The sequence below is a fragment of the Ambystoma mexicanum genome, chromosome 6q (genome assembly GCF_040938575.1).
Source record: "Ambystoma mexicanum isolate Mex_15411 chromosome 6q, UKY_AmexF1_1, whole genome shotgun sequence".
In the NCBI taxonomy this organism is placed as follows: domain Eukaryota; kingdom Metazoa; phylum Chordata; class Amphibia; order Caudata; family Ambystomatidae; genus Ambystoma; species Ambystoma mexicanum.
In genome coordinates, this window is record NC_090937.1 from 158,520,836 (window position 1) to 158,540,891 (window position 20,056).

General features: G+C 43.8%; 1 long non-coding RNA gene across 1 annotated transcript in view; it reads right to left on the reverse strand.

Moving 5' to 3' along the window:
- LOC138515839 (uncharacterized) overlaps positions 1 to 19,750 on the reverse strand; it is a 214,054-nt gene extending 194,304 nt beyond the window's left edge. The window contains exon 1 of the long non-coding RNA XR_011282171.1: positions 19,629 to 19,750. This is a non-coding gene — a long non-coding RNA (uncharacterized lncRNA). The remainder of the gene's footprint in view (positions 1 to 19,628) is intronic.
- Between the last annotated feature and the right edge of the window lie 306 nt (positions 19,751 to 20,056).

Below are 20,056 nucleotides of genomic sequence, written 5' to 3' on the forward strand. Positions count from 1 at the left end.
TTCTTTCACATCGTGTACCACTGCTAATACACAATTGTTTGCATTCCAACCTTTGTGAGATTTGTGTGGTAGGGGAAGCCATGGCAAGCAATCTGCTTGAGTGTTTTGCCATCTTGGAAGAAACTCAACTTCAAATAATAATTCCTTTAGCTTTGCTGTGAGGCGTGCCAGTTGCAACATTACTTTGCTTGTTCCTCTAGGTGTCAGGATGTGTATTAGTGTGTAGTGTGAACCTTCCAACCCCATATGTAATTCTAAAGGGTTTTGGTGGCCCGGGAGGAAGCCAGAATCTAATTTTCAATGACTGATTAATTTTCTTCTGCTTCCAATGAAGAGAATTGACGAGCATTGAATGAAAAGAAAAGTTTGCCATTGTTTATGAACAGTTAAAGGTCCTTGGCCTTGTATATTATGTTACTTTTTTATTTCATTTTATTGTTTAAAGCGTGGACCTAGCTTGCAAGCAGTGGAGCGCTGTACAGGGTGCTGGTAGCCAGCATTTGAACTTACATCTTTTAGCGTAGTACTGTGAGTTGTGGTCTGTGCATCCATTGGGATTCGTCCCTGGTCAGGTATTATTGAAAAAGCCAAGTTTTGGGAGATTTGTGAAATTGGAGATTTTTAGTGACACTGCGCGCCGATACTGGGATTGAGTTCCAGAGGGTGGGTGCGTGATAAGAGAAGGATTGTTTGTGTGCAGCTTTTCCACAACGTATGCTGGTGTGTTGCTCGTGACTGTGCTATGCATGATACAGGCAGTCCTGACCAGTATCCTGGCCTACAGTGGAAGCCAATGTAGTTTGCGAAGGAATGGGGTGATTCAGTCAAGTTTCCTCAGACCCATAATAAGAAGTGCTGCGGTGCAGTGCACTGCTTTTAGGGGAGCCAAGTGAGGGGCTAGGATCCCAGGCATTTCCCCCATCAATGTATAAAACCACCAAGGCCTAACTACAGTCTGGAAGCCCTGCAACGGGATGAATGGTTTGATTTTGCGAAGTGTGGAGTTTTGGGGCCTGTCCGTTTGGGAGTTCTTGGCTTTTTATTCATTCCTTCCTTCCTATTTATTTTTATATTCCAGGTGAAACTTGTATAACCATTTTTGCTGTTTGCTAGATGCTTTTATAAACGTAACCATACAAAGGTATTTTAACCTGTATCATATCTCTAATCTGTCTGACAACGAAATCACTTAAAAATTGCAAACAAGTACAGCATTTTGCTCAGCTCTTTAAATAAAAGCGTGAAGTAATTCACGCAAATTGTCTAAAATCATATGCATAAATACATTGGATTAGCCCAGATGTGCTTCAAAACTGCACCATTGTCTTTCTTTATTTCACATAAAATGCATTTGGCAGCAATTTCTAAATGCCCCATAAAAGTCACAGTGCATTGTCTGCAGCATTTTTCTGTTTCCCATTCATTCTTAAACTGTAATACACTTTTACAATTCTTGTTCCTTTTCAATAACTTCTTAGGGTTGGCGAATTGCTAAAAAATATTGTCTATAATTGTGTCTCCAAAATTGTACCTGCTTCGTTTACAAGTGACCACAGATTGCTCACTTTTTGTAAAATGAATGAGCAGAAAATCAACATGACTTGCATTACGTTTCTAACTGGATTGAAACAGGCAGTGCTGGAATTTGGCTGGTTTTCCTGGGATTCTAAAACCGGTATTATATGATAGAATATGATAAGTCATTTATAAGGTGCTTGTACGCAAGTGTTTCTAGGCGTGACAAAACAAAAAAAGGAGGACAGAAGGAAGACAAATAGTGATCTTACTAGGCCTTGTGTCATTCAGATCGTGCAAGTGTGGGTGGGAGGGAAGAGATGTGCCGGGGGTGCTGGAGGGGTGTGGAGGGGAGAGTGCAAGTAGCACGTAAGTGCTGCCGCGAGGTGGTTCATAAGTGTAGAGTCTGGGGACTGTAGGGTTGCAAATACAGTCCCTTAAGTGGTTGGGCGGCCAGGAGGCTGTGCAAGGACAACTGGTCGTGCCGGAGCCTAGTCCCGTAAGTTCAGTGGGTGGCCAGGTAACCAGTATGCGCAGCAGACAGGGACATCAGCAAGGGAGAGAGGGAAAGAAAGAAGAAGCTAAAAGGAAGGTCTTGCATTGCTACCCAGAACCTTAGGTGGTCCTGTTCAAGGTTAAGAGAGACAGGGAGGCTTTTCCAGAGGGAGGCCCCAGCCGAGGACAGAGATCTACTCCCCACTCTCTGCCTGGAGAAGCGGCTGATCCTCAGAGAGTTGGAGGTGGATGATCATAGGGCTCGAGAAGGAAGATGCTTAGGAAGAGAAAGTTGGATGTAGAGTGGTCCCCGGCTCCAGAAAGCCTTGTGGATGATGCAGAGGGTCTTGAACCTGATACTCACAGCCACAGGGAGCCAGTGGAGAGATTTCAGGGCTGGAGGTGTATGATCCCTGGGCTTGAGGCCAAGTATAAGTCTCACAGTCCTGTTCTGGATAAGTTGTAAAGGGCGAAGGGTAGAGACGGGCAGATTTAGAAAGAGGCGGTAGTATTTTCTCCCCAGATTCTTAATCTGGGGAAATGAAAAATCTACAAGCCCACTAAATGTGCAGTGATGAGCTTCCAGAAGAGCGCCTGGGTGCGATTAGAAATGGGTGGGCTGCATAAAGCTGCATGCTCTGTGATATAATGACTTCATCTCATTAGAATTCATTTTCTTTCACTGTGTTTCTTTCAGTTTTGATAGTCAAATTAAACCCCCATTAGATTTTGTTAGTCTAAAATTACTTTGCATGGTAGAAATGGCAGGAAGCTATCATACACATTTTGCTCATGATGTAACTAGAACAGTATATGTATTGTCAGGTTGTTTTAGTATGAGACCCGCGCCTGCTTCAAAACATTGTTACTGGGCCTCATTACAACTCTGGCATTAGCCGTGCCGCCGGAGTTGCATTTTTTCCGGCACCCGTGAATGGGCAAGAACCAGGTCATGCAGAGTTAAGCGGACCCGGTACTTGCCCATTTTCGGGTGCCGGAATCAAGGGCCTCCTCATCCCCATTCTGCCCCATAGGGCTGAATGGGGATGGCGACATCGGATGCACTGGCACATGCAGAGTTGTGCCGGTGCATCCGACGTGCTGTGCTCGCGGGTGCCGGTCAGCCCGCCAGGAAAAACCTGGTGGGCTGTCAGACACCCACAGGCACAGCCTGTAGTATAGCGGCCCGGGATCTACGGTACCGGCACCATTGTTCCCGGACCGCCATGCTTGTAATGAGGCCCACTGTATTTTATCAATGTGGTTTTTTTGCACCTGACAGCCATTCCGCCATCACTAGGCCTCCTAGCCCCCCTCACACGGGTGGAATCCCAGAGTTCATTTTTTTTCATTCCTAGCACTGGAAACAGGTTTTTCAAAATCAAACTACTGCATACTGCCATCACCACTGTGAACGCGGTGGTTTGGTACATTCAAAATGCTGTCAATCTATATTTAAATAAGATGGCACCCTATGCTACGTTCGAGCAGATCTGCTGATTGTTCTGCGCGCTGGGTGATGGCAGCAAGCAAAGAAACATTACAGACACTGCATCTGTCTGTGACTCGAAAACAACAACGCATCTTTGCATTTCTGGCCTTTCCTATGTCCTAATACCCTTCTGCAAATCACTCTCTGAGTAACCCTGACTTACTTAGGGTAAAGCGGCAGTAAGTCTGTGTTACTGATATTAACTTTATTGCGAATTGACTACTCCTAATATTGTCTTTGTTACCAGGTAGCAAAGTGACTGATTTGCTAGTGTGTTCTGTTGCGCGCACGTGCTTTTGCCAATAATTCCGTCCACATGAAAATGCTTCAGCCATTTTGAATCATTCTGCTAATGAATGTTGTGTTGTCATGGCTATTACTGCAGATATTAATTGGATTTATTGTTTATATCTGCGAAATGTTATTCGTTCTAATGTTCAAGACATTAGAACAGAGCTTGCAATAAATAAACATTTTTGTCTCTTTTTTGAAAATTTTAAAGCAACATGGACTCCCTCGCCAAATATTAAACATCATTATTCAATTTAATTTTTTTCACACACTTTTCGAAAAAATATTCACATTACAATATTCAAAATTACAATATAATTATGAAAACGAACAACAAGATGTATTATAAAGCATCTGATATACCTTCTTAGTACGTACTAATCAACATCACTCTAAACATAGCTTTGCTCTTCGTCTCAATTGCTCGCTACTTCATAAAGCTTTACTCAAGAATGTAAAAGCTTTATGATCAAGCAGATTTGCTGGTCGTGCATGAATCTACTCCTAAGGGCTCCAATTGAATAGTTGCAGGATCCCTTGTGAGTTTTCTCTGAAAATTAAATATGATCTCATTTAAGTGCTTTAAGGTCTCCTTTTCCCCTTCTTGCTTACGAATCCTACAGACTCCTGTTTCTTTAAATTAAATTCCAGATTGTGTCTGTTATAGCTATCTGGGACCAGATGAACCAACAGCTGGGGTTCCAGATATTGAGGAAAATGTTTGACATATTCCACGGCCAGAGTTTTGCAGTGTTATGGAACCAGTCTTAAATGGCTGCTTTATTTTTCAGTTGTTTAATACGCGTGTCATCTGTAGGGATCAGGCCACCCGCAAATTGATAATTTCACAAAAAGGCTCATTGGAAAATAAATTCAAAATGTAAGAGTTGCTCATCTTTCCTGCTAGAAACAGCTACTTTTAGTATCATCGATAGAGCATTTTTGTCCATCTGCATCCTCAAACATTGTATGCCTTTTCTAATTTTATCCTGACTAGCCAGAGAAAGCAGTCCAAGCTCATTGTAGATATACTGTACAAGCACTACCCATACCCTGAGAAACCCATTGCCGATTTTGACAATTTATCTCCTAACGTATAGAGCCATAGACCATCAAAATCCAGCCAGCGCTTGGCTTCAATACCATAGAATATCATGTGTATAGTTTCGCTTATATGCTGTGATCCAAAGACAGCAAAGAAAATACAAGAAGGGCAACTCATCACTGCTTTAGCCTTATTGACCATGTTCCTTTTTCTAGACTTATCACTGATTCTGTCATTGAGGTGCAAGCCCGTGAAGGGGAATTCTGTCACTTTCTCTTGTATAGAGTTGCCACGTTTCCAGGCAAATGTTCCTCGGTCCGAAGTGCGGTTGAAAGTGTGGCTACAATCTTGCAGTCATTTTGGACTATTATTTGGGATTACAGTGAGTTACTTTGTTACCTTTGTGAGGCAGGTCTCCTAAGTGCAGTGGGGCCATTGTACGGCGATCGAATGTTGGTGCCTGTGGAATCTGCAACCTATTGCACACCTAGAAGTGTGGGCAAAAGTATGACTAAAGTCTTGCAGTCGGCAGCTTGGCGCACGGTGTGAGGTGGGAGGTTGGAGTCTAACTGTAGCTGGAAGGTAAGATCATCACCTAATACTTAAAAATGTACATTAATATTCTCTGCTCAGTCAGTAAGTAGGCTGGGCAAAGTAATGACTTAAACTAAATCATACAATCTGAGAAAGAAAAAGATGTACTATAAGGCCGTAAACAACTCTAAATCCATTTTTGAAGAGGAGGATAAAACGGTGACTCTTCAAAGTCCCCCATAATGAAGGGGAAGCCTCTAAAAAAGTAACAGATAAATCATCCAAAGGAAAAATGATGGCTTTTTTCCAGCCTGATATCGAACTGTGGAGACCTCCCGCAGGGCTTCGGAAATAGTGAAAAATATCACTGCTGTCACATTTTGGGCCCCCAGCATTGGAAATACTTTCAATATTGATAATAACTCTATGTGAACTTTGCTATTCACTACAAAAGAGCACCACTTATATAGAAAAAAATGCATCAGCAGTGGTGACGACTGCTATTATGGTCCCAGCAGTTGACGTTCCAGCAGTTATTCCTCAGAACATCACTCAACGGTTATCCACTACTCCAGTTCTATACGCTGATTCTGAGAATGTGCATAATCTAAGCTCGGACGGTGTGGAATCGTTTGGCGTTACTTCTTGTATGGCAACACACACATTTGCGGCAAATATTTTGCACCAACTATGTGGAAGGGTCCACAAGGATTTAACATCATAGAGCAAACTGATTACACAGATTGTGAAGATCGTGGATGAGAAACCTGAATTACTTAACAGCATGGCAAATAAAGCTTATGATGCATCAACTGAGTCCATTATTAGTACAACTGTAGGGGAGGGTGTGGTTAATGAACATGTTGACCCTGTTTTAAATGAAGAGGACAATGTTTCCAATCCTACTTCTGGAATGTATCAATCATGGAAGCAGAGGTGGCTTAAGGCACCAGAAGTGAGTTCGTCGGAATCGAAATAATATTATACCTCCTATCGCATTGTTTGAATGTGTGTTGGCCTACGCCAAGTTGTCTAAAAACATCGTGTAAATAGATTCCGCGGCAAGGTCTTGACCTTAACGTACTGTGTAAATCGCCATCTTGGATTTAGCCGCCATTTTAGGTACTCTTGCAATGTGGAAGTCACCCTGAACATCAAAATGGAGGCCGAATGACATTTCGAGTGGGAGTCTGGCCGTTGTGACCTCCGCATACATGAATGAATAATATGCCTGCAGGCCACTTGTTGGGGTCGCAAACTGAGACCTTGTCCTATCCCTTACCTATGTGTAAATGAACAACTGCATCAGCGAAACTGATCGAAATGCATACATTATGGGATTGACCTGGCAACGAACTCTAGGCCTGGTCCTAAGAATGGTTAACCCGCGAGGGGGTTGGCCAGAGCTGGATAAAAAAGTATAAAAGCACAAGTATCCCAATGTACGGTCTCTCACGCTAACACAGTGAACTACCGTTGATAGTTCATTCTGTTACTCTGAGGGCCGAATAGCTATCCGTTTGTCAATTGACTTTTTGGTAATTGTTGTAGCTTTTGAATAAAGCACTTGTATGTTCTTTGTAACCTGTGTTGGTGTGTTTCCTTTGGGCTTCCCGGCCTCATATCAATTTCTTTGTTTCCACAGTTGGCGCCCGAATAGGGACCCTCAAGATTGGTGCCGGATCATTGAAGGTTGACACAGACTATCGACCCGGGATCGGACGGCGTGATTCTGCGGGCCCGACCAATCGAGACGCGATACCTCGGCAGCGCTGCACGATCCGATCCTTGGACGATAGTCGTGTGGTCTGACACGGCATCTTGATGAGGGTCCATTTTTGAGGCGGGCAGATTTGCCGAAACCACCAAACACAAGGTAAAATTCGTTAGGTAAGTTCTTTGATAAACCGTACGGTCCTCCTTAGGTTTGGTCAGGTTTAGTCGTGACCCGGCTCTTAATTTAACCCTGACAATTTGAATTTGGCGTATTGTATCTGCAGACACAATTATTGACCTAGGTAACACCAATTTTTTGTGAAATGCCTGGGAAATTGTCTAGCTGCTTTAGGGCTCTGTTCCGCAGCGATCGACAATCCTTGGAATTTAGCCGCCCGGCACCACAGGAGGGGTTGCCGGCGTGTACTATGTACTGTAAGTATGGCATTGGAAGTATAGTATTTAATGATATTTGGCACAGACAGACCAGATATGCCTCCGAATTTCAGTGGCCAATCAACGGTAGTTTTGAGATCCCCCGTATTGAATACTTAGAATCGATCTTGTTAAAGAAAAAGGCCAGACCAGCAGCCTTTGATGTGTTACAGAATTGGAAGAAAGAAGCATTACAACAGCTTAAAAGTAGGGATAAGCATGCACGTCGTCATAAAACAAACGCTGAAAAAGCATTACTATATGATAAAGAAAAGCGTTCAGAATCAGTTAAACATATGGATAGAGCCTTTTCACTCGGAATCCAGAAAATTTACCCCTCTAAAGATTTCCATGTTTCTGAGGAATTTATTGAGAAGTTATTAAATGAACGCAGGCCTGATGCCTCAGCGCCACCTCCGTATGCCCCTATATTGGGCGCTCTGCCCATTCCTGTTGTCGCTCCTGTTGTTATTCCTGTTCCCCCTGTACAGCCTATTCTTCCTAGTCCTTTGGTTGTTGTTCCTCCACCTATCGCGCCGCCCCTTCCCTCTACACCGATAGTTGCACCTTTATTAAATTTACCTATACCTTCGCTCCCGAGTGGCCCCGTATTGACTGAAGTCGATCCAGGTGCAGGATCAAAGATTATGACTCGTAGTACTGTTTCTGCAGATAAGAAACAGGAATTGTTTGCATGGGCTAAGCATTGCATGGAGAAAGGTGATCAAGTTAATGTTTTTTCTACATTATCTAATTTGAATAGTTTTCCCGAGAAAAATGTTTTATCGAAGGTCTGGGGACTCATTTATATGTGATGTGGGGTAGATCACAAAATTCAGATCTTCCACAAGGGGTGAGAGATCTGAATGCTTTGGCACTTTCGAGGGACACGGAGCAGAAAGTATATGGACATGTTGAAAAATTGTTTGAGTTTAGGAAAGACTTTGAAAAGTCACGAGATGAGGACGACGTAGATGATAGAATATATGTACAGACACGGTTCCTTCCGTGCCGTAGATCGGCACCTGAGGAAGTACAAATTTGTACTAAAGATGCGGTTCGATGGATCTCGGATTCATCGATACCGCCAGATGAAGTGACACGTATAGTCAGTATACAGTAGAAATGCAAAGAAAGGTAATTCAGGTGATGGTACAGCACCTGCAAGAGGAATGTGTAAGGAAGAGGGTTAGTTGCCCCATAGAATTATTGGGGATTTGTAAAAGGGCTTTTTTGCCCGACACTTCTACAGCTGCCTTAGTGCTCGACCTGGCTCTATTGCTTAGTAAGCGGCCGGAGGTACCTATATCTCAGTTGCCTATGAGAGAGGTTCCCCCGACCTTTGTCCCAAAAGTTGAGATCCCCGCCAACGCTGGGACTGGGGCCCCCGCTGTGGATATTCCTGCACATTATGTATCACAATTTGTTCACGTCCCATTTTCACGAAAGGAAGTGAACACAATTAGACAATCAGTTCCCGATATTAGGAAAAACCCGACAGGGTTTTACAAAGAAATAGAGTCCGTTTTACAGTCCTCTGTGTTCACCTTGAGTGACATTGACTTGTTATTCCCTGTACTCCTACCCGTAGATGTATGGAAACAGGTTCGGACTATAGACGATGTGCCGGGGTTGGGAGATACGTGGGCTAATATGATTAGAATTGATGGAGAAAGACCAGCTGGTGAGAAACCACCACAAGTAATACTTACTTTACCTGATAGAATTGTCGCTAAACTAAAAACTATAATTCTAGAGAAAAGGATCATTTGGGACAAGTTTACGGCCTGTGTCCAAGGGAAAACTGAAGGCGCCACCAAATTTTTTAATAGATTCGAGCAGGTATTTTCTGACTTCAGTGGACAGGATTTAGGTACAGAGTCGGGGAAGAGGTTGTTCGTGGACAAATTTGTACGTGGATTGTTACCTGACATCCAGTCACAGATTATGTCCTCTGGGAGCGCTTGGCAGGCAAAATCTCAATCTGAGGTTTTGCACATGGCTCAGTATTATGAGAACAGTGTTAATAATGAGAAGGAAAAAATTGAAAAGAGAAAGGGAGATTTGAAAACCAAAGTATTATTACAGCAAATTGTTAGAAACCCCAGAGGAGGTACGACACAGACTAGAGGTCAGTATGTCCCAAAAGGAAATGCTCCTTTGAGTCCTGTGAATATTAATCAATGTGCTTATTGCCGCCAGGAAGGTCATTGGCGAGCACAGTGCCCTGTCCTTCGACAGAGGTCAAGCAGTGCGTTTGGGGGTATGGGTAGACGACCTAGGGGCCGCCCTGGAGCAGGGGGCCCTGATAGAGGTCAGCTCTTACAAGATCCCCAGCAACCTTTTTCACGGGAAAATCAGACCTCGAGTATGGACTCGAGAAACATATTTGATCACCCTTCTGCTGCCTACCTTTCTGAAGAGCTTCCTTCTGACGAGGCTCTGTTTCATTAGGATTGCCCGAAGCAGGGTTTGGAACCTTCACCTATTCCCGTTAATCAGAAAGGCCCCTACGTTGAATTATTAGTAGGGAATAGGAAACACCAGTTTTTGATTGACACTGGAGCACAGAAGTGCTCCATTGATCATTCTCGGGTTCCAAACATCCCACTGTCAGGGCAAACAAATGTTTCTGTAGGGTTTTCTGGTATACCAACTGTCTGTCCGGTTTCTGCGCCGGTATCTGTTTCTTTGGGTCCCTTTACGGACCATTGTCCTTTTCTTCTCACTTCAAATTGTGGAGAGAATTTGCTGGGGTTGAATTTGTTAAAGAAATTGAACGCAGTAATTCATTGCTCTTCGGATGGAGTACGGCTGACGGTTTCACCACAGCAACTTCCTAATTCCCAGTTTTTGATTCGACCTTTACCCCCCGACTTTAGCATTGTCCCAGAATGTTTGTGGGCAGTGGACGACAATGATGTCGGAGTGTTACAGATTGAACCTGTTAAAATAGTTCTGAAACATGGAGTGAAACTGCCACGCATCCCGCAGTATAAAATATCAGTAGAGGGCGAACGCGCTTTGAAATGCATTGTCTCCGATTTTGTGCATCGTGGGGTGATCGAGGAGATTACAGGTAGTTTATGTAACCGTCCGATCTTGCCTGTATATAAGAAAGGCGACAATGCAATTCCATACCGGTTCATAATCGATCTCTGTGCTATTAACAGAGTGGTCGCCCCACAATTTCCTATTGTGCCTGATGTGACGACGATATTGACAAGGATCCCTGCTACGGCTACACACTTTAGCATTGTGGATCTAAAAAACGCCTTCTTTAGTATTCCTATACATAAAGAAAGCAGATATCTGTTTACGTTCACCTTGGGGGGACGCTCATTTACATTTACAAGGGCACCCCAAGGGTATACTGAAAGTCCCAGCATTTATAGTAGAGCCTTGAAAGAGCAGCTCAACACCCTTGAATTGCTACCTACTTGCACGCTGCTTCAATATGTTGACCATTTGCTTTTGGCTGCAGACTCTGAGAGTGCCTGTAAAGAAGGCACTGTACTGTTGCTTGTTCATCTAGCTAAAAATGGTCACAAAGCTTTGCTTAAAAAATGTCAATATTGTTGTCAGGAGGTTGCCTATCTAGGCTACCTCCTGTCAAAGGAGGGGAGAAGATTGACACCTGAAAGAATACAACACATTTCTGGCATGTCTGTTCCAAATACACAGAAGGAAGTCAGAGCCCTGATAGGTATGGCTTCTTACTGTAGGTTGTGGATCCCGAATTTCGCACAAGTGATAAAACCAATGTTGGCTTTGACGAAGAAGGGCATTTCTCTGCCACTGCCATGGGAATCGGAACATCAACGATCATTTGAGCTTCTCAAAACCGCGCTATGTTCGGCACCGGTTCTGGGTACTCCAAATTATGACAAGGCCTTTGTGTTGTTTGTGCATGAATGTGATGGATGTGCTTTGGCTGTGTTAACACAGGAACACAGAGGGAAGAATAGGCCGTGCGGCTACTACTCCTCCGCCCTTGATCCTGTCGCATGCGCTTTGCCAAGATGTTTGCGCGCTGTCGCTGCTGCTGCCGCGTCTGTAAAACAGAGTGAGGGAATGGTCCTAGGCCATGATTTGATTTTGATGGTACCTCACTCTGTTGATATTCTATTGAACAAAACCCAAACGCAACACCTCACTTCTGCGCGGTTAACAAGATATGAACTAATTCTGTTTGCCACTCATATTCAAATTAAGAGGTGTTGTGTTCTTAATCCGGCTGAACTCTTACCTTTCCCGCAAAACACTGTTTGTGGTGACGAAGAATTACATGACTGCCTGCATACCACTGAACAAGAAACGAAGGGCAGGATAGATCTCATAGATACTCCTTTGGATAATTCAGAAGGGGAGCTGTTTTGTGATGGCTCCTGCTTCAAACTTTCGAATGGTACATCTACAGTTGCTTATGCAGTTACTACATTGAGCAAAGTTGTCGAAACTAAGAGAATTTCGCATAACACCGCGCAGGCCGCAGAGATTATAGCGGTGACCCGAGCTTGTGAACTTTCCCAAGGGCATAGAGTCAATATATATACTGATAGTCAGTACGCATTTGGGGTGGCTCACAACTTTGGAAAGCTCTGGTCGGAAAGAGGGTTCTTGACCTCACATGGGACCAAGATCCAGCATGGCCCCTTGATAGTGCAATTACTCTCGGCGCTCTCACTCCCTAAACAGTTAGCGATCATAAAATGTGCAGCACATCGGAAAGTCATAGATAATGTGGGCAGAGGGAACGCTTTTGCAGATCTGATAGCCAGACAAATGGCCACAGACCTTAGCACGGACATGTATGCCTCGAGGGAAATGAGAGATGCTTGCATAATGGATGAAGGTATTGGGTCTGTGCGAGATATTCAAACTGATGCCACGGTAGAGGAATCTAAAAGGTGGGCCGAAGGGATGGGGAAACTGGATGATGAAGGGTGTTGGGTGGATACATCCGAAGGGAAATGGTTGCTCCCTGATTCATATGTATTGGCAATGGTTACCATGGCACACGGTCCTACGCATGTGTGTGCCCAGCAGATCACGAAAATGCTAGAACAAGTTTGGGTAAATGACAAGATTCTGGAGATTGCAAAGAGGCACGTCCAGAACTGTATGATCTGCTTACAGCACAATGTGGGGAAGGGGACAGCGACTCCAAGGGGAAGCTTTGGGCCCCCTTCTGTCCCCTTTGAGGTTCTTCACTTTGATTTTATTGAGATGGAACGATGTAATAATCTAAAATATGTTCTTGTAATTATTTGTGCCTTCAGTAAGTGGGTCGAGGCTTTCCCCGTCAAAGATGCTACCGCCATGACCACTGCAAAGATTATGGTAAAAGAATTCTTTCCTCGATTTGGGCTCCCGAGGATAATCTGGTCGGATAATGGCCCTCACTTTATCGCAGCAGTAATTTTGCAAATATGTACAGCCCTATGTATTGAGAAACGATTTCATTCAGCTAGACATCCTCAAAGCGCTGGGTTGGTGGAAAGACACAATGGTATTCTAAAGAATAAACTTGCAAAAACATGTGCTGATACCAACTAAAATGGCCAGATGCCTTACCTATTGTGTTATTAGCTATGCGTACCACACCTCAGACTAGAACTGGGCTTTCTCCATTTGAAGTAGTGATGGGGAGACCTGCTAACATTTGGGGTCTCCCAAAACCTAAAGCCCTGAGAGCGGTGGAACATGTATTGCTTGTAGACTACTGTAACCAGTTAACTAAAAACCTGTATTTCATTTATCATCAGGTTTATTCAGCTTTACCTGTACGATTCACGGGCCCAGGACACGATATACAGCCCGGAAGTTGGGTCTTAGTGAAGACCTACGAGAGGTCTTCCTGTCTCGCGCCTCGCTGGCGGGGACCCCATCATGTGTTATTGGTCACCAGGACAGCAGTGCGGGTGGCTGGAAAGAAGAACTGGATTCACGCGACGCATGTCAAGAAACTTCCTCACCCGACGCCACACGCTACAGAAGAAGCAGAACCCCTTGCTGACGCTACAGTCTCTGATCTTGGAGTAGCAAACAGCGCTGTGAGTGCGTCGGAGAAGTTCTCTGAGCCCGAGGAGCTTGGGGAACAGTCCATTCCGTCTCCGCACTCTCTGAAAAAATCACTTCCGGAAAACACTGTTTCGAGCTCTGCGACTTGCGTCGCTTCCGACACGTCGCTTCCCTCAGGAAGTGACGATACCTTACTTCCGGGCCAGTCAATTTTGGGTACCACCAGGTACAACCTTCGATCAAGGAAATAGAACTACGGCACGAGTTTTGCGTGCATTCGGAAAAAAGGAAGTGATCGGAAATTCTCTTGTTAAAAGAAAGTTTTGTTGAACAAAAAGGATTCTGCTGGCTAGGGTTGGGAAGGACTAAGAAATCGCGCGACCGTAGCGTCGCCAGCAATGAACATTGGGGTCGTCGATTGAGGAACTACGATGCCTGCCACCTCCGCTGCTGCCCCCTGCATTGGACTTGTGAATAAGGGGGTGACCAAATTGGACAATGAACAATGTGCCTGGGCCCCAAAAACGTACTGTTGTGTGTTGATAATGATAATTGTTATTTTTGCAACTGCTGCGGTAGGACTTTGGTATTTCGAAGAAATCTATCCTCTGAAACCTTTATTACCGACCGAGATTGTACCAACTGTTTTGACTCCCTCTGTACACCTTCACACTCTGTCCCCTAGAGACTCCCAACATAGACACAAGTATCATAATAACACTCTGATGATAGTAATGAATGCTACTCATGCCATTTTTAATAAGAGTAATTGTTGGATTTGTACTCATTTACCGCAACATGGGAACAAGGGACTGGGATGGTATATACATCCTCTACCTTTAACGACTGCTTGCTATGCCTCTCTTAGAGCACTATTCTTTGGCCGATGGAATGATAGCATCTCAGGGAACTTTGATGGAACTAATTTGAATGATTTCGAGAAGCGTGAATTGACTCCCCTGGGATGCTCGCTTTTCGCAAATAGAAGTAAGCCTAACGTCGCTTCTATTAGGCCGTCTGACAAACTATCTCTTCCTTTTTCAAACTCTGATTTCCTTTAAAATGGCTCCGATAGGCAATCAGGATGCTTTACCTCCTTCTTATTCTATAAATCATAGTCCCGACTCAGTTCCCTTCTGTGTACAGAGAAATGGCACTAGGCCAATGGGAGATTTTGAAGCTTATAAAAACGTTGTAAATTTGACTGGGGAAAACAGGCCTCTGTATGTAGGGGGGCCTGTTTATTTTGTTTGTGGTAGTTTAGCATTTCCCTGGTTGCCCAAGGATTGGCAGGGAACCTGTTATTTAGGAATGATGATTAGCACTTGGCATAGGCCAAAAGGAGGGTCTGTCGGAATCGAAATAATATTATACCTCCTATCGCATTGTTTGAATGTGTGTTGGCCTACGCCAAGTTGTCTAAAAACATTGTGTAAATAGATTCCGCGGCAAGGTCTTGACCTTAATGTACTGTGTAAATGGCCATCTTGGATTTAGCCACCATTTTAGGTACTCTTGCAATGTGGAAGTCACACTGAACATCAAAATGGAGGCCGAATGATATTTCGAGTGGGATTCTGGCCGTTGTGACCTCCGCATACATGAATGAATAATATGCCTGCAGGCCACTTGTTGGGGTCGTGAACTGAGACCTTGTCCTATCCCTGACCTATGTGTAAATGAACAACTGTATCAGCGAAACTGATCGAAATGCATACATTATGGGATTGACCTGGCAACGAACTCTAGGCCTGGTCCTAAGAATGGTTAACACGCGAGGGGGTTGGCCAGAGCTGGATAAAAAAGTATAAAAGCACAAGTATCCCAATGTACGGTCTCTCACGCTAACACAGTTAACTACCGTTGATAGTTCATTCTGTTACTCTGAGGGCCGAATAGCTATCTGTTTGTCAATTGACTTTTTGGTAATTGTTGTAGCTTTTGAATAAAGAACTTTGTATGTTCTTTGTAACCTGTGTTGGTGTGTTTCCTTTGGGCTTCCCGGCCTCATATCAATTTCTTTGTTTCCACAAGTTGAAGAAATTTAGAAAGAAAGACACTTGTCACAAGAAAAGACTCACAAAATCTCTAGGGACTTTGACAAGCTGGTTGATGGGGGAAAAACAAGCTCTGTGATGGAGCAAACCCCCCTGGAGAATCAATCTATAATTGAGATGCTAAGCAATGTAAATATCCCTGAAGAAAGACCTCAGCAAACAGGCTGTGCAGGAACTATTGGGACTCAAAGAACTTATGCAAAAAGTAAATTAGTCACAAGGAGAAACAGTGAGCTGGGCCTGGATGAAAACATATTCATTATAATGAGTATATTTCCAGACCAGCACAAAAAGAGAATAAATTGATTAGAACTGCTCCTTATACTCCGACAAATACCTACACTATGAGTCTTGACTACTCAAGACTTTTTTTTGTAGAGTCCCTAGATCTAGGCGATGGCCGTTCCTCTCAAATGCATTGAGGTATGGCAGATACAGCGTCACTTATTCACTCCCATTTCGACACATTTCAGAAGATGGGTTATAATTTAGATGTTCTGTGTGACATTGCCTCAAGTCACCAAGGTGATCAAAGTGAAGGTTTTCCTAAAGTCTACGTGACTAGGAGCAGTTCAGCTTTGATTAGGTCTTCTAATGAAAATGTACATATGCAAGGGTCTGAATGGTTAATGGGGTTCTTGCCTGCGAAACCAAAATCGGGTGAATGAATTTATACGATAAGCTCATGGAATACACAAGGCCATTGTCATTTTCTGAGCCAAAAAGCCTTAGTTAATGAATTAATTACAATAAGTAACCCGGCGAGAGACAATCTAAATGCAACAAGCATTCTGATTGGCTCTCGCCAGGTCCCTACCCGGCCGGGAATCCCTCCGTCAGGATTCCACGGCCTTTGTCCCCGGCGGGGGGTATGGCAACCCCTCAGCCAATGAGGAGACTTGAAGTGGGGCCATCCCCGCTCTGAGCCTCCCCGCGGCTGAGAGGCTGCCTTCGCCCCGCGCCGGGGACTCGGGTAAGTCTTTTTTTTTTTTTTTTTAATTCCCTTCCCTCCCTCCCGCCCCCCAACTTACCTTCTTGGTCCTGCATCCCCGGCGGGGACGAGGGAAGCCTCCAGCCGCGTGGAGACTCGGAGCGGGGCCATTTTTTTCCCTCTTCCCCCCAACCCACTCCCGCCCTCCCAACCCCACTTACCTTCTTTTTGATCCTTTTTCGGGAGCGGACGCGCTGGCAACACTTGTGTTCTCAGAGCGTACGCTCCCGATGGCTGCATTGGAAAGGGAAAACGGACTCCGTTTTCCATGGCGGCGGCCATTTTCTTTTTTTTTTCTCCCGAAACGCTGCAGCGCCCGAAACGCTGCAGCGTTTCGGGACAAAAAAAAAGCTTTTAGTGCCCCGGTCACGCAATTTTTGCGGGCCGGGGTACTAATAGCAATATAACCCTCGCGTCGGGGGTATTACCGACTCTGGTAATGCCCCGGGGCCTTTGGTAAGGCCCTCGCTTCGCTCGGGTCCTTACCTATGGGTTCTATTGCTTATATAATATTTATATCCTACAGGAAGCATGGTTAATATCTTCAAAGCAGGTGGACGGCTTACACATTTTTCAGGTCCCTGCTAAGAAAAGCCCCTTTGGGGGACCTTATGGTGGTTTAATAACTAGGATTAAAAATAATCTCAAATCGAGGGAGGTGAGCAATTTAATTTCTACGGAAAATATTCTGTTCATTGAAGTGCAGATGTCAGACAATCCACCTAAATGCGGACTCATCATAAACGTCTAAGATCCTCCTGGAGCAGGTGTAACAGGTTTGATTTTCGTACAAGTCACTTTGCTAATAACTATGTGGGGTCATGAGTGTAAAGGTGAGTCGGTTTTATTAGGTAGAGATTTAAATGCAAAATGTTATCATGGCACACAAAGTGTTAAATAGTCAGGGTAGAGTCTGGTTGGAATATCTTCACGATTGGGCACTAACCATGTTAACTGGGTGGACAGTAGTTGATCATCCAGCCAGTAATACTTAGAATAACGGCAAAGCTCAAGCTACCTTATATAATTTCTTTGGTAGTAATGACCTGATTCAAAATGTAAAACACTTGAGGGTACGCACTTCTGAATGGAGTGATCACAGATTCATGTATTTACATTTGCAATTCCTTGTGCAGGACCAGCCTATATGCAAAGTGGGAAATTGTTTATGTTAATCACGCAGGTAATTGAGTATATTGGTTTGAGGTAAATATAAGAAAGATTATAGATTTTCTCTCTAACTTAAATCGTAGATACCTTCGGAATCTGAATCATTTAATGGTGAATGAAATTGAACAATGGTTCCAAAGTTTGACGATTGTCATTATAGTGCTTCAAATTCCAAAATGCACATTAAGGCATTCGATAGGAATATAAGAGACGCCAAGTGTCCCACGCAATTGGAAATCAGGCAGGTACAAAAATCAGGTATGGAGGTGTTAAAAGCTGTGGAAAGGATTAGAAAAATAAAAATAAGCCTTGAAATTGGGTAAAGAGGAGGAATAGTTTGTGTACAAAATTCCCAGTGACAGCGTATGTTCACAGTTGTCAAATCTGGCAACGTGTGATCTATGCGGCACATTTTATGTGCAACCAAGGGACCAAAAGATCAAATAATTGTGAACATTATTAATAACGATTGTTGGGAGGATTACATTTCTGAAAATATGAATGTATACTTAGAGAAATCATCTGTTACGAGCACAGGTTCTGCTGATTGGTCACTTGATATAGATCAGGAAAGCATCCAGACTGTTATCAGTAAATTGAAGAGATCGAGGGCCACTGGCCCAAATGGTCTGGTAAGTGTGGAACCCAAGAGACCCAGATATTTGGGTTAAGTTATTAGATACCATCACACCAAGGTTTGTCATAACAAAATGATTCCAGATTCCTAACGTCATGCATGGTTGATTCTTGTATATAAAATAGGTCCCCGCCCATCACCGTTGAATTAAAGAATACTTCCGATGCTAGATATGACAGGGAAAAAACGCGCTGCATTTACCCCAAAACGGCTCCAGTTGTGGGTAGAATTCAATTGCATTCTTTAGGTCTTCCAGGATGCTTTCAGACTGGGTTCATCCACTTCACATAACTGAAGGATGGTTGATAGGTTAACTGCTGAGGCCCTTTGCAGGTATACACTACATTTGTTCACTTTCGGGCTGCTTTTTATAGGGTTAACCACAATATACTTTGGGGGTAAGAATGAAAAGATGGGATGCCCTGTTTATCTATTCCAAATTATTAAGTTAGTGCTACCATACAGCTCTGTTATTTAACCTTTATTTGGTGGATCTCCAGCCAGACTCCACTCCGTGGCAAATTGTCCTCCTAAACTTGGAAATGAATGTATTGTATGTCGCCTTCACGCAAATGATCTTGCAGCTTTCGACCATATGTTTATGGTCATGTCAAGAACGGTTAAAGAGTTATGCTTATATGCGGATGAAAACGACCTCGTTCTTAATTGTGACAAAATTAAGGCTATGCAGTTCTCGAAAAGGTCAACAAAGAACCCTGTCTTGTCATCAGCTCGGGCGATTTTGAGTATGTGGGCAGCTATGTCTATGGGTGTGCAGGTTAAAAAGAAAGGGGCCCAGCACGCACCCTTGCTTAACATCACGGGTGATCACACTAGTTTTCCATATTTCTTCTCTAAAATGGCCATTCGGTATGTGGAGTTTGCAGTATTGTTGTCTGATTGACTTAAGAAGATCTTTTCTCTGACATAAATAACAGTACTGTTTTGTCTGAAAATCCAAAATCTGAATGAGAGTTTATATAAGAACTATACACTTATGTAAGTAAACTCCACGCTTAATGATACAGCAAATAAGTACACTGCACATGCCTTGAAACAAAATAACACAGATTTACCGCAATCATAAGTGCCGTCACCTGGACGGAAATCTAAGACAGCGTTATTAATGTGAACCGAGTACCGCATGGATCTGAATTAGTAAGTTGCAAGAGAAGCAATCACAGACAGGCATTGCACTAATAGGGAAGCGGAGTAGAGTAACTTACGATTCACGCGCCAAGCGTGGCCGATCCAGAGCGTGCGTCTGTCCTCTCCACTCCCCGCCTGGTGCTCTCGCGCAGTGCACCCGCCAGCAGGCGTGTTGCACGTTCGTTGTTTTCGAGTCCAGCCAATGAGGATTTTCACTCTGACATGAGTCAGAGGATGACATGAGAACACACATCCTCGACTCGTTTTTTTTAAAAAAAAATAATTGGTTTGTATGTGGCAGGTTAAGTAAGGTTCATGTTTCAATAATGCTCAAGAAATAAACTTTAAATAGCACGGATGCCGTAAACAGAAAAACACCTATTAACCATGCGTTGCCGAAGCATTTGTCAACTGACCACAGCCACCACACTCAGCACAAACATAGTTTATTACAACAAAAAACACCGTCCTCTCCGGCAGCCTGCCATGGATCTAGCTGTGCTAA